At 52.9% G+C, this 11882-nt stretch overlaps 1 long non-coding RNA gene across 1 annotated transcript; it reads right to left on the minus strand.

Moving 5' to 3' along the window:
* Nucleotides 1–10511: 10511 nt before the first annotated feature.
* Nucleotides 10512–11568, minus strand: LOC125923370 (uncharacterized). Its single transcript, XR_007458008.1, has 2 exons — nt 11442–11568; nt 10512–10765 (listed from the first exon to the last, which is right to left on the minus strand). It is a non-coding gene; the product is annotated as an uncharacterized LOC125923370 (long non-coding RNA).
* Nucleotides 11569–11882: the final 314 nt, after the last annotated feature.

Here is an 11882-nt window from a genome sequence, read left to right on the forward strand (position 1 = left end):
TAAGTACTAGCGTTCTGTTTGTTTGTTTTTGTTTGGGATGGTGGGTTGAGGTGTGGGTGGGCAGGCTATTTGCCTTTGGGAATGTTTAGGAGAAACTTGTTTATTTGACCCGAATTGACGGACACCAGCTGTGTGCGGGTATTATGTTCAACTGCATAGGAAACAGAGGTAGGTCAGAATCAAGTCCACGCTACTTGCTTTACCTTCTAGTGCTTTTGGTTTTCTTTTCATTGTTGTTTTTTAAACTGCGATATAATTGACATGAAACACTGTATTACTTTTAGGTATAAACACGATGAGTGGATATATGTATATATTACAAAATGATCACCACAATAGTTTAGTTAATACCCATCATGTACACATTTTCTTCCTTGTGATGAGGACTTTTAAGATCTACTCTCTTCACAATGCTCACATATATAATTACTAGAACATTAATGACTAGTTTTTACTGCATTGCAGCTAGATATTATGGCCTGTATCATTTCTACTTTTGAACTGTATGGAGATTAAAACATTTTTTTTAATGTTTTTATTTTTGAGACAGAGAGAGACAGAGCATGAGCAGGGGAGGGGCAGAGAGAGAGGGAGACACGGAATCCAAAGTGGGCTCTGGGCGCTGAGCTGTCAGCACAGAGCCTGACGCGGGGCTCGAACTCATGGACTGTGAGATCATGACCTGAGCCGAAGTCGGATGCTCAACCAACTGAGCCGCCCAGGCACCCTGAACTGTATGGAGATTTTAAAAAGAATATATACTCTCTGTAAAAGTCAATCGAGAGCTCTTAAAACTATAAAACTCTTGAGAAGAAAACGGGAGAAAAGCTTCCTGACATGGGATTTGCCAACGATTTCTTGGAGATGACACCAAAAGCATGGGCAATGAAAGAAAAAAGAAACTGGACTTGTTCAACATTAAAAACTTCTGTGTTTCAAAGGGTACATACCAACAGAATGAAAGGCAACCTACAGAATGGGAGAAAATATTTGTAAAGCATACATCTGATACGGGATTAATATCTGGAATATGTAACAACTCTTGTAACTCAACAACAAAACCCAAACAATCCAACTCAAAAATGGGCAAAGAACTTGAATCGACATTTCTCCACAGAAGCTACACAAATGGCCAATAAGCCCACGAAAAGATGCTCAGCACCACTAACCAGGGAAATGCAAATCAAAACCACGAAGAGACACCACTTCACATCCAATAGGATGGCGATTATAAAAAAAATATAGAAAATAACAAGTGTAGATGCGGATATACACAAACTGGAGTCCTTGCGCATTGCTGGTGGGGATACGAAATGGTACAACGCTGTGGACGACAGTATGGTATGGTGGTTCCTGAAAAAATTAAATATGGAATGGTCCATATAATCCAGCCATCCCCCCTCTGGGTGTCTACCCAGAACTGAACGCAGGGATTTGAAAATATATTCGTACACCATGTTCATAGCAGCGTTATTCACAGTAGCCCAAAGGAAGAAACAACCCAAGTGTCCATCAAAGAATGAGCAGATAAACAAAATGTGGTATGTACCTAAAATGGAATATTATTTAGCCTTTAAAAGGAAGGAAGCTCTGACATAAGCCACAATATGGATGAGCTTTGGGAACGCTGCGGAAGTGAGATAAGTCAGTTATAAAAGGAAAGATACTGTATGATCCACTTATACGAGGTACCATGAGTAGTCAAATTCAAAGACAGAAATTAGGATGGGGGTTGCCTGGGGCCAGGAGGAGGGGGAATGGGAGAGTAGTGTTTAATGGACGCAGAGTTTTAGTTTTGGAGGATGAAAAGTTCTGGAGATGGATGGTGCTGATGGTTCCAAAACAGTGTGAACATGCTTAATGTCACTGAACCCTACATTTAAAAATGGCTAAAACGCTAAAGTTTACGTTATGTGTATTTTACCACAATCAAAAAGTAAATATAGAGCTCTTGGGGCGCCCAGGGGGGGGCGGTGCTCAGTCGGTTGAGCATCCGACTTCAGCTCAGGTCATGATCTCACAGTTCTTGAGTTCGAGCCCCGCCTCGGGCTCTGTGCTGACGGCTCAGAGCCTGGAGCCTGCTTCGGATTCTGTGTCTCCCTTTCTCTCTGCCCCTCCCCGGTCACACTATAGAGCTCTTAAAGCAACTTAATTTCTTTTTTAAAGTTTATTTATTTATTTTGAGAGAGACGGACAGAGAGAATCCCAAGCAGGCTCTGCATAGTTAGCGCAGAGCCGGACATGGGGTACCTCTCAAGTTAATTTCTTTATAATTTTCCACGTCACCTTTTTTTTTTTTTTTTAACATTTATTTATTTTTGAGAGAGAGAGAGAGCACGAGCGGGGGAGAGGGAGTCACAAAATACGAAGCAGGCTCCAGGCTCTGAGCTGTCGGCACAGAGCCCAAGGCGGGGCTCCAACTCATGAGCCATGAGATCATGACCTGAGACAAAGTTGGACGCTTAACCAACTGAGCCACCCAGGCGCCCCCATCTAGGTCACCTTTTGCCTATGAGATATGACCAAGAGAGAGGGAGTTAAAGTTCCTAAAATTAATGTGATATTTACAATTTTTCCTGTTCTTTCGACAGTTTTTACTTCAAGTAAGTTGACATCACGCTATTCAAGACCTCAGGTTTTGTGGCTGTTATTTCTTCCTGTTTTTAAAAAATGTTATTTATTTGTGACAGAGAGAGAGAGAGAGTGCACGTGTGCGAGAGGGGACAGAGGATCTCTGCACTGACAGCAGAGAGCCCCGTGAGGGGCTCACACCCACTAACAGTGAGGTCATGTCCTGAGCCAAAGTGGAGGCTTAACCAACTGAGCCACCCAGACGCCCCTCTTCCTTTTTTAAATAAATGCAAAATAAACCTTGTGTCCATTTAGGCTTTTCACCTTGAATGCTACTTTGTATGCCAGATTTATCCCCCTGTTTTCTTTTTTGGCTTGTATTTCATTCATTCCTTCTTTGAGAACCACTGCCCCTACTGTGTACCAGATACCCCTTCTAGGTGCGGAGGGCATAGTGGGGAACAAACTAGACCAAATCGTTTACCCTTCTGAATTTACGTTCTAGTGCAGGGGAAAACGGAGTAAAAAAAAAAAAAAAAAGATCAGTATGAAAATACAGTCTAAGTGTGTTTGATCTTTTCTTTTTAAAATGTCCTCCACATGCCCAGGCGGACGGGCAGCAGCAACATAAGGTGGGAACCTCTTAGAAACTTGGGGACCCGTCCTGAGCCCGCTGAATGTGCATTTGGGTTGCAGCAAGATGCCCAGGTGATTCAACATTCAGGTTTGAGAAGCACTGCGTAGACCCTACCGAGGGCTAGGGTTTTAGGGACATTAGGCAGCGAGGGGGTCCGGGAGGCCTCGCTGGGAACGAGTCCTTTGCGGCAGAGGACGTGAGCTCTGCAGACATTGGCAGGAAGAAGCTGCAAGGAATGCGAGGGCCCGCGGGCACCCGAGCTGCTGAAGGAGCATCCGGTCACAGCCGAGGCACCCTCGAGGTCTTTATTCCGGGCCCCTTGTTTTGGGTGTGTCCTCGGGCGCGGGTTCTGGCGCTGCAATTGGAGCGGGCTGCCCCCCGCCCCCCTCCCCATCAGACTGGCCGGGCGCCCCCCTCCCCCCATCAGCCTGGCCCCGGGGTTCAAGAAGCACCCAGCTCTGTGCTTCCTCGGGGGCACTCGCGAGTGAAGAGTGATCTGCCACTCCACCCAAAGCTCCCGGGGCTTTCCTTTGCGAATGCAGATTCTCCCCTGCCAGCAACCAGGCTTGTAGCAGAAGAAATCGCACCGCAACCCTTTGAACTTACTCCTTTCCCTTGGTTTCCTCACCCTCAACGTCCCTGCTTAAACTCCGCCTCTCACCCCAGCATCTCCCCCGTTTTCCCATGCCCTACCATCGAAACGCTTAGAAGAACAGACCAGGCAAGTGGATCTGAGACCGAGATCGGGGCTGATGGAGACAATCACCCGTGCTTCAACGTGTGCTCGGCTTTCCGAACAAGAGGACGGTGGAGCGCGGCCCGGATCTGGTCTGACCCGACCAGGCTCCGCCGCCCAGTCTGGGACCTTGGGCGAATTCCTTTACCTCTCCAAGCTTTAATTTCCTCCCCTGTGAAAGGAGATAATAACACCATCTTCCCCGGGTTGTTCCGCGGCCCAAGTGAGAGCATTCCTAGGAAAGCATTTTGTAAGTCATAAAGTGCTCAAACGCACGTGACCAACTGCAGCCCCCCGGTTACAGCTCCAGGACTCCTGTCGCGCCCCCACCCCGGTTACGGCTCCAGGACTCCTGTCGCGCCCCCACTCCGCCCCGCCCTTCGGTTTCTGCAGCGCCGGACTTGCCCTAGAGCACGGTTACTGCACACACTGTCCTGGATTCCGCGTCTGGGGCCACAGGTTTCCCGGGGGAGGAACGGCCGGATGCGGAGGAGAGGACTGATTGGCTGCGGGGGAGGTGGGCCGAGCGGTGACGCGCGGCGCCGGGAGACTGCGCCGCGGGGTGCGCGGGGGGCCGGGGCCGGGGCCGGGGCGGGGCGGGAAGGGCGCGGCGGCACCGAGGGCGGGGTGGGAGAAGGGGGGCCGGGCGGCAGGGGGAGGAGCAGGGGAGGAAAGGGGAGGGGGCGGGGGGAAGAGGGGGAGGGGGAAGAGGGAGGAGGGTGGGACAGGGGACAGGGGTGGGGTGGGGAGGGGAGAGGGGCGGAGGCCTGGTCTCAGCCGGCGTGGCTGCGTCCCTCTTCCCGTGGAAGACGGTGGCTCTGGAGAACCATTACTGCCCCATCAGGGGACGGGACGGGGCGGCGCGGGAGGGGGCCGTCCTGGGCCGTCTAGGGCCCTCGGGGCCAGGCGTACCGGCGCCCGCTCAGCCTTGGCTCTGGCACCGTCGCCGCGCCCGGGAGGTTTCCGGTCACAGCACGTTTCTGGGCTTTTCGCTGCTTCCCAGGCCGTTCTCCAGCCGCCGCCCTTCCCTCCCTTAGCTGCTGGAACCTGCGCCCGAGGGGAGGGACGTCGGGGTCGTGTCCCTGGTGCTTGCTGGAGGGGTGGGGGGGCACCCAGCGACCCACACACCTACTGTGCGCTCTGTGCGGTGCAGGTGAGTGGGATGGAGAGTGGAATACAGGCAACCAGGAGGACCCGGAGAGAGGGGCGGCTATGGGGAGTCGTTGAGGGGGCCTGAGCATGGAGGTGTGAGCTCCAGGGCGGAGGAGGCGTGGGCCCTGGGGGCGATCTAGCCTCTGGCGGTGGAGACGTGGGCGCCCCAGGCAGGAGTGATGAGATGGAGGCAGGGACACGGGCTTGCTGGGGTCAAGGACTGGAGGAGTGGGAGGGCGCCCGGAGGTTCCAGGCTAGTCCACCCTGCGGAGTCCGCCCGGTGCAAGGCGACGCTCCCATGCCGGGCAACGTCACCGGGCCAAGGTAGCCTTTCTGAGCCGTGGGGTCTTCGTGAGTAGGCGGGACAATAGCTCACTGTTGTAAGGGTTTGTGATCTATGTGAATGGCACTGTTGTGGTTTTCCCAGCATCCCACTGCTTAACACACTTAGTCTTTTTCCCTTCTGGAAGGAGATGGAAGTTGATTTGTGGGGCTTCTCTGGATACTGGGAACACAGATAAGAGCCGAATAGAGTCCGACAGAATGGCTAAGCGGCCTCGGAATAGGTGCCCGACCTAGGTGGCCATCTGTTTCTGGGATGCACAGCCCCCTGCAGCCTCCCTCCACATTAAGGCCAGGGTCTCAACTTGTTTATTCTTTTTAGAAGATTCTGAAACATCACAACAGAGGGAACTTACTGATACCGACTGCATCAGCACGGACACATGCACAAAGACACTCATTGGAGGGCATTATCTCTCTCATAGGTACACAGACCCGCCCAGGTTGTCCCCAGCCAGAATTCCTTGATTTGCAACTCGATGTTGGGTCTGGGGTTCTCGCTTGAATGGTGGAAACCTAACAGGGTCTGGGAGGTGGGACCCCAGAAATGCCCCAGTAGAGCCCTAGGCAAAACTTCTGGTTCCAGCTAGGTCCCTTGTCTGTGATGCAGCACAGAGCAGAGATACGTGCTCCGAGCCACACAGCCTGTGGTTTGGACTGTGTGGGATCTTGGCCCTGATGAGTCACTGAAACGTTGAGAGTACCCTGGTAAATCATTTCCATGACTCAGTTTTTCCACCTATAAATTAGGAGTAAGGATACTGGCCGTATTGCTTCCCTTAAGGGAGGTGCAGTCTTAAATGGCGCCTCCCACGCTAAGGCAGTTGTTGGATGGGACTCCCATCTTTATGGGATGCAGTGGGTGCCGCCTTCCAGTGAGATCAGTGCCCTGGCATGGCTGAGGCAACACGGAGGGGAGCCTGGAGAAGCCTGGCAGGGAGGGTGGTACCTCCCTGAAGAGAAGGGAGGAGGAAGGCTGGAGAGGTGTGGCCAATTTGCGGGGGAGAGGCATTGTGACACTGGGGTTCCCCCAGTGCCCTCTTCCCTGGGGCAGAGCAAGGCTGTGTGAGTGCCCGGATGCTGGCCAGGACAGGTGACGCTTCTCTTTGCAATACCCGTGGACCCTGATTTAGGAAGTAGTTTGACTGATGGCATGGTGTGGGGCCGAGCCATGTTCTGGGCACGTAGGTGTATGCCTTCCTTCCTGAGTGCAGCGGTCAGCCAAACCCTCCTGAGCCTGGCCCCTGCCTGCTTTCCTTCTCCAGGTAGGCCCTGCTTTGACGAAAGGCTCAATCTTTCTGTGGTTGTGCTTGTTTATTTATGTATTTTTGCGAGGGGGGGATGGGCAGACAGAGAAAGATAATCCCCAGCAGACTCCGCACGGTCAGCGCGGAGCCCGATGCAGGGCTTGAACTCACAAACCGTGAGACCACGACTTCAGCCCAAATCAAGAGTCAGACGCTCAGTGACTGAGCCACCCAGGCGCCCCGAAAGGCTCGTTCTGGGAGGTCTTCCATAGCGTTTTACAAAATGCCAGGCCGGTTGGGTTTTGCTGATGTCAGCTTTTCACTGCCGCTGAAGCATCCCAGTGAACCCTTTGTCCTCTCAGCGCGATGCTGCCCCACTCCTCAGCAAAGCTCATTTATTTGTTTTCACCCCCTGCTATCCGCGCCTAGAATGTTCTCCCCACTCTCCGACGGTCCTCTTGCAGGCCTCGCGCACGCCTCACCATTTTCAGTGCCTCCCGACAGCTGCAGCCTTGTTCAGAGCGTTCAGAGCCCCTCCACACACGTCTGTGTGCTCGGGAGTGGCCTGCCCTTGTTTTATGTCAATGAATTTTAATTTTTCCTCCCCGGTGGAGATGCCACCAGATACGTCTTTGCCTTCCTACGGTACCCGGAGCGAGCCGAACGTGTCTTGGGCTCTCACTAGTCACTTGAGGGTGCCACCGGTAGATTGCACATCTGTCCTCCCCTTCTGCGTCTTTCCAGGGTAACAACTTCCTACCCCCCAAAACCTAGTGACTTCAAGCCGGCCGTTTGTGCGTGAATGGGCCATCTGCGTGGGGCTCAGAGGGGGGCAGTTTTGCCGCCTGGGGTCGCTTGTGAGGTGGCGGTCAGATGGGAGCCTATCGGGGAGGGTCCGCGGTGGCCTCACTCGCGTGGCTCGGTGGGTGCCGGCTCTCAGCTGGAGCCCCTCGGTTCTCCACGGAGCCCTCCACGTTTCCGTGGGCCAGGCCGGCTCTTAGCCGCACGGCTCCTTGGTTCTGAGTGGCCTTTCTCGCCAAGGCCCAGGAGGCACTTCTGCATTCTGCGGACTAAAAAAGTCACAGGGCCTCTGGAGGGTCATGGGCACCGTCCTTTGATAAGAGTGGCGAAAGTCACACTGCAAAAAAGGCACGCGGGATGCGAGGGATTGTTGTGGCTGTTTCACTAGCTCATCCAGAGAGGTAGGTCTTTTATTTATTTATTTTTAAATGTTTTTATTTTTAGAGACAGAGAGAGGGAGAGCAGGGGAGGGGCAGAGAGAGAGAGGGAGAGAGAGAAAATCCCAACAGGCTCTGGGCTGTCAGCACAGAGCCTGATGCAGGGCTCGAACCCATGCCTGTGAGATCATGACCTGAGCCGAAATCAAGAGCTGGTGACTGAGCCATCCAGGCATCCCCAAGGGAGACATGTCTTTTGGGAATGTCATTGCGCCATAGCCCGAGAGGGCCCACTTCCCTTTACGTGACACCCCCCCCCCCCCATACTCCCACCCTCTTAGCTACCCAGACCCGCCTCCCCTCCAGCACCACGGCCTGGGGACCAGGTGGACCGGATGCGAAGCCTGAGCCAGAGGTTTGTGATTCTGCCAGGATTCTGTGGGGAGCGCACAGGGGTGGAGAGAGGGAGGCCCCCCAGGAGATGAGGGGAAGAAGAGAGAGCCCAGAGGGGCCACTGACACCCACCTGGAGAGGGTCGGTGCCGACCGACGTGGTCCAGAAAAAAAGTTAGCGACCGTGGGGTGCCATCCTGTGGTCTCTGTGTCAGACTAGGACTGCTTTCTTTCTGGCCGTGGAGTTTACCTTCCGGCTTTCCATCCACTAGGGGCACAGGTGCAACAGATATCGCCGTAGATGTTAAAAAATTTCACTCTAATAGAAAATCCAGAAGGGCTGTGTGTTTACATGGTGACTTGAGACTTTTCAGGTAGAAAAAAACCCACGGTCTCTCATCCCGATACTTCCCTGAGAATCAGAGAGTGAAACTGGTAGGTGCCGCTGGGTGATTCCAAGCCCCCTCTGCTAGTGGAAAGGGTGCTTCCGGGCGAGGGCAGCCCCTCAGCGTCACTGCAGGGTCCCCAGCACGTTTAGTCCTTCGCTGCTTCTGCGGCCTTCTGGGCCTGAGCCCCTCCGGCCTCAGCCCTCATGTGGGAAGGGGCCAGACCCCTCTAGGGGGCCAGACTCAGCTCAGCTATCCCTGGAGGCAGATCTGGAGCAGCCCAGGAAGCTGCGATAGCACAGAGGGCTGGGAACTTTGCTTTCCTTGGCACAGTGCCCTCAGTTTCGGTGACTGAGCGGCACGTGAACTCCAGAGGATGAACCGGTTGAAAACATTTGTGCAAAACATGTGTCCACCTCGGCCGGAAGGAACCCGCGCTCCTAGGGCAAACGGCTGGAGCGAGGAGAGGACAAGAGGAGCCTACAATATTCTGTTGTTATGAAGACGTGCTCAAAGATCGATGGGGACATTTCTAAAGACATAGAGGCTAGCTTAAGGGGGCTCCCACCCCCAGCCCGCCTCCCCAGGCCAGAATGAACTGTCGTCCTACAGAAGAGTGAACTAACAACTCCGAGTAGACGTGGAGAGCTTGGTTTCTAGACCTGGGTTTGAATCTTGCCTCTAACTAGTTAGGTGACCTTGGATATGGTCATTCATCTTAAAAAAAAAAAAAAAGTCAATGGGGCGCCTGGGTGGCTCAGTCGGTTGAGTGTCCGACTTCAGCTCAGGTCATGATCTCACGGTTCGTGGGTTCAGGCCCTGTGTCGGGCTCTTTGCTGACAGCTCAGAGCCTGGAGCCTGGAGCCTGCTTTGGATTCTACTCCTCCCCCCCCCTCTCTCTGCCCCTCCCCTGCTCATGCTCTGTCTCTCTCTCTCTCTCTCTCTCTCAAAAATAAAATAAAAACATAAAAAAAATTTTTTAAGTGTCAAAGACCTACGGAAAAGTTGCAAGTAAAACAAAAAAAAATTCCTTTTTTCCCCTGCTGAGCCCTCAACAGTAAGTTGCTGGCCTGATGCTACATGGTGCCCCAGTGCCTTAGCATGTATTTCCCACCAATAAGAACCTTCTACTTGTGTAGGACGCAGCCATCAAAATCAGGACGTGGACATTAATACCGCCATACCTGGAGAGCTATCATTCGTTCCAATAACGTTCTTTATAGCAAAGGATCTCACCGAGGGTCACACGTTGCATTTGGCTCGATGTGAACTTGTTCTTCAGCCTTGACCTGCGTAACCCTGCTTCACGCTGCTGTGCATTACACGTCAGTTGTTTTGTGGACTGTCCTCAGTTTGGGCTTGTCTAAGGTTTCCTCTTGATTGGATTCGGTCTATGAGTCTTTGGCAGGAACATCACAGAAGTGACTGCGTTGTGTTCACGCACACAACGTGCGCCTGTCGGGCCTGTCGGGCCCGTTCCCCGATTCCACTTGGAACCATTACTGGAATGATTGCTCTTGCCATTTGATGAAGCCCATGTCTGCCAAGCTCTGTCCACTGTAAAGTCACTTTTTTCCATTGCAATTATTGCACGTTTTGTGGGGAAGTCCTTTGAAACCTGTTTTGCGGGGCACCTGGGTGGCTCAGTCGGTTAAGCGTCCGACTTCAGCTCAGGTCATGATCTCGAGGTCCGTGAGTTCGAGCCCCTCGTCGGGCTCTGGGCTGATGGCTCAGAGCCTGGAGCCTGTTTCAGATTCTGTATCTCCCTCTCTTTCTGCCCCTCCCCCGTTCATGCTCTGTCTCTCTCTGTCCCAAAAATAAATAAACGTTAAAAAAAAAAAAAAAAAAAGAAACCTGTTTTTCATGCACCTTTAGTTCACTTGTCTATTTATTTACAGGGGTGCGGCATCACGGATCCCTGTGCTGTTCCGTGGGTTGTCATCCATGTTTGTCGTGTTTTATTTTGACACTCAAATTGTCCTCCGTCAGGCCTCTTGGAGCTGGCTGCTGCGTCCTTTTGGAACGTCCCCATCAATCTTTGAGCACTTTCCTGCACGAAGAGTATGCGAATATTCTAGGTGGTTTGTATCTTCTCTCGGCCATTTGTCCCCGTAGTTGCTGGTTCTTTTTAGCAGAGAATGAATTCAGAAACTGAGATTTGGGGGGTAGGTATGCTTGTTACGGGTGGGGCGTTGTGGCCCCCAGGCCCTCTCAGCGGACAGAGCTAAGGATGTACATCAAGATATGTTTGTACGTCTACATCTATACATATACATCATCTATTTCTGTGTCTGCCTGTAGTGTTGCAAACAGTGACCTCATACCAAGACCCCAGTGGCGATCTAGACCCACAGGATCCGTCCTAGTGCCCTCCCTTTACTTTTTTGACTCTTTTGCCCAACAGAGGGACATCTGGCTTGCATGGTCTGTAATATGAGTACTTAACCTCTGCTTCTGGTAACCAGTCTCTTACCACCACTGGATCCCTCCTCCGTAGGGAAGCCGTCCTCACCTGGCTTGGGCTCCAGCACCCCACAGCCCCTTCCGTACCCTGCTCAGGATCTCATACCCCATGCTGTCCCCCCACAACTTCTGCATGGGCTCCCTCCTCGATCTGCTCTGGTTCTGACATCTCGCGCTGGGGCACCCCGTTCAGGGCCTAATACCCCACACCGAGTCACCCCCTGACCCAAGAAGCCCTTCTACCCTCCTGCAGACAGGCTTTGCATCTGCTCGGGGTGAAGAAGGGGCTCCGGCACCCCAGTCTAGACCCCTTGCCACCCTCTGTGTGGACACCTACCTTTCTAGGCCTCGGCCGGTCGGACTGAGTTATTCAGGAAGGAAAGGGAAGAGACAGAGCCACGTGTTAAATCTTAGGCCTCGGATTGCTCATGAGTAAAATGAGCGTAATAATGGTTCCCATGGAATATGGGCAGGGGAGAGAGAACCACATGAGATCACATATGTGAGGTGCTTCCTCGGCCCGATGCCTGGCACAGGGTGGATGTTCACTGTCAATGCCATCATTCTTACCGCACGCTAACGTTCCCGATTTTACTGTATCACTTGGTGGGCACGTGGTAGAGACCTACTGGAGAGAAGGCAGGAGGAGTGGGTGCAAACGGCACGTGTGCCAAGAGAGGACCCATGCCTCTTTTTTTTTTGTTTTTAATTAGGCTTCGTGCCCAGTGCAGAGCCCAACACGGGGCTTGAACTCACAACCCCGAGATTAAAACCTGAG

This window comes from Panthera uncia, chromosome B1, assembly GCF_023721935.1.
Source record: "Panthera uncia isolate 11264 chromosome B1, Puncia_PCG_1.0, whole genome shotgun sequence".
Classification (NCBI taxonomy): domain Eukaryota; kingdom Metazoa; phylum Chordata; class Mammalia; order Carnivora; family Felidae; genus Panthera; species Panthera uncia.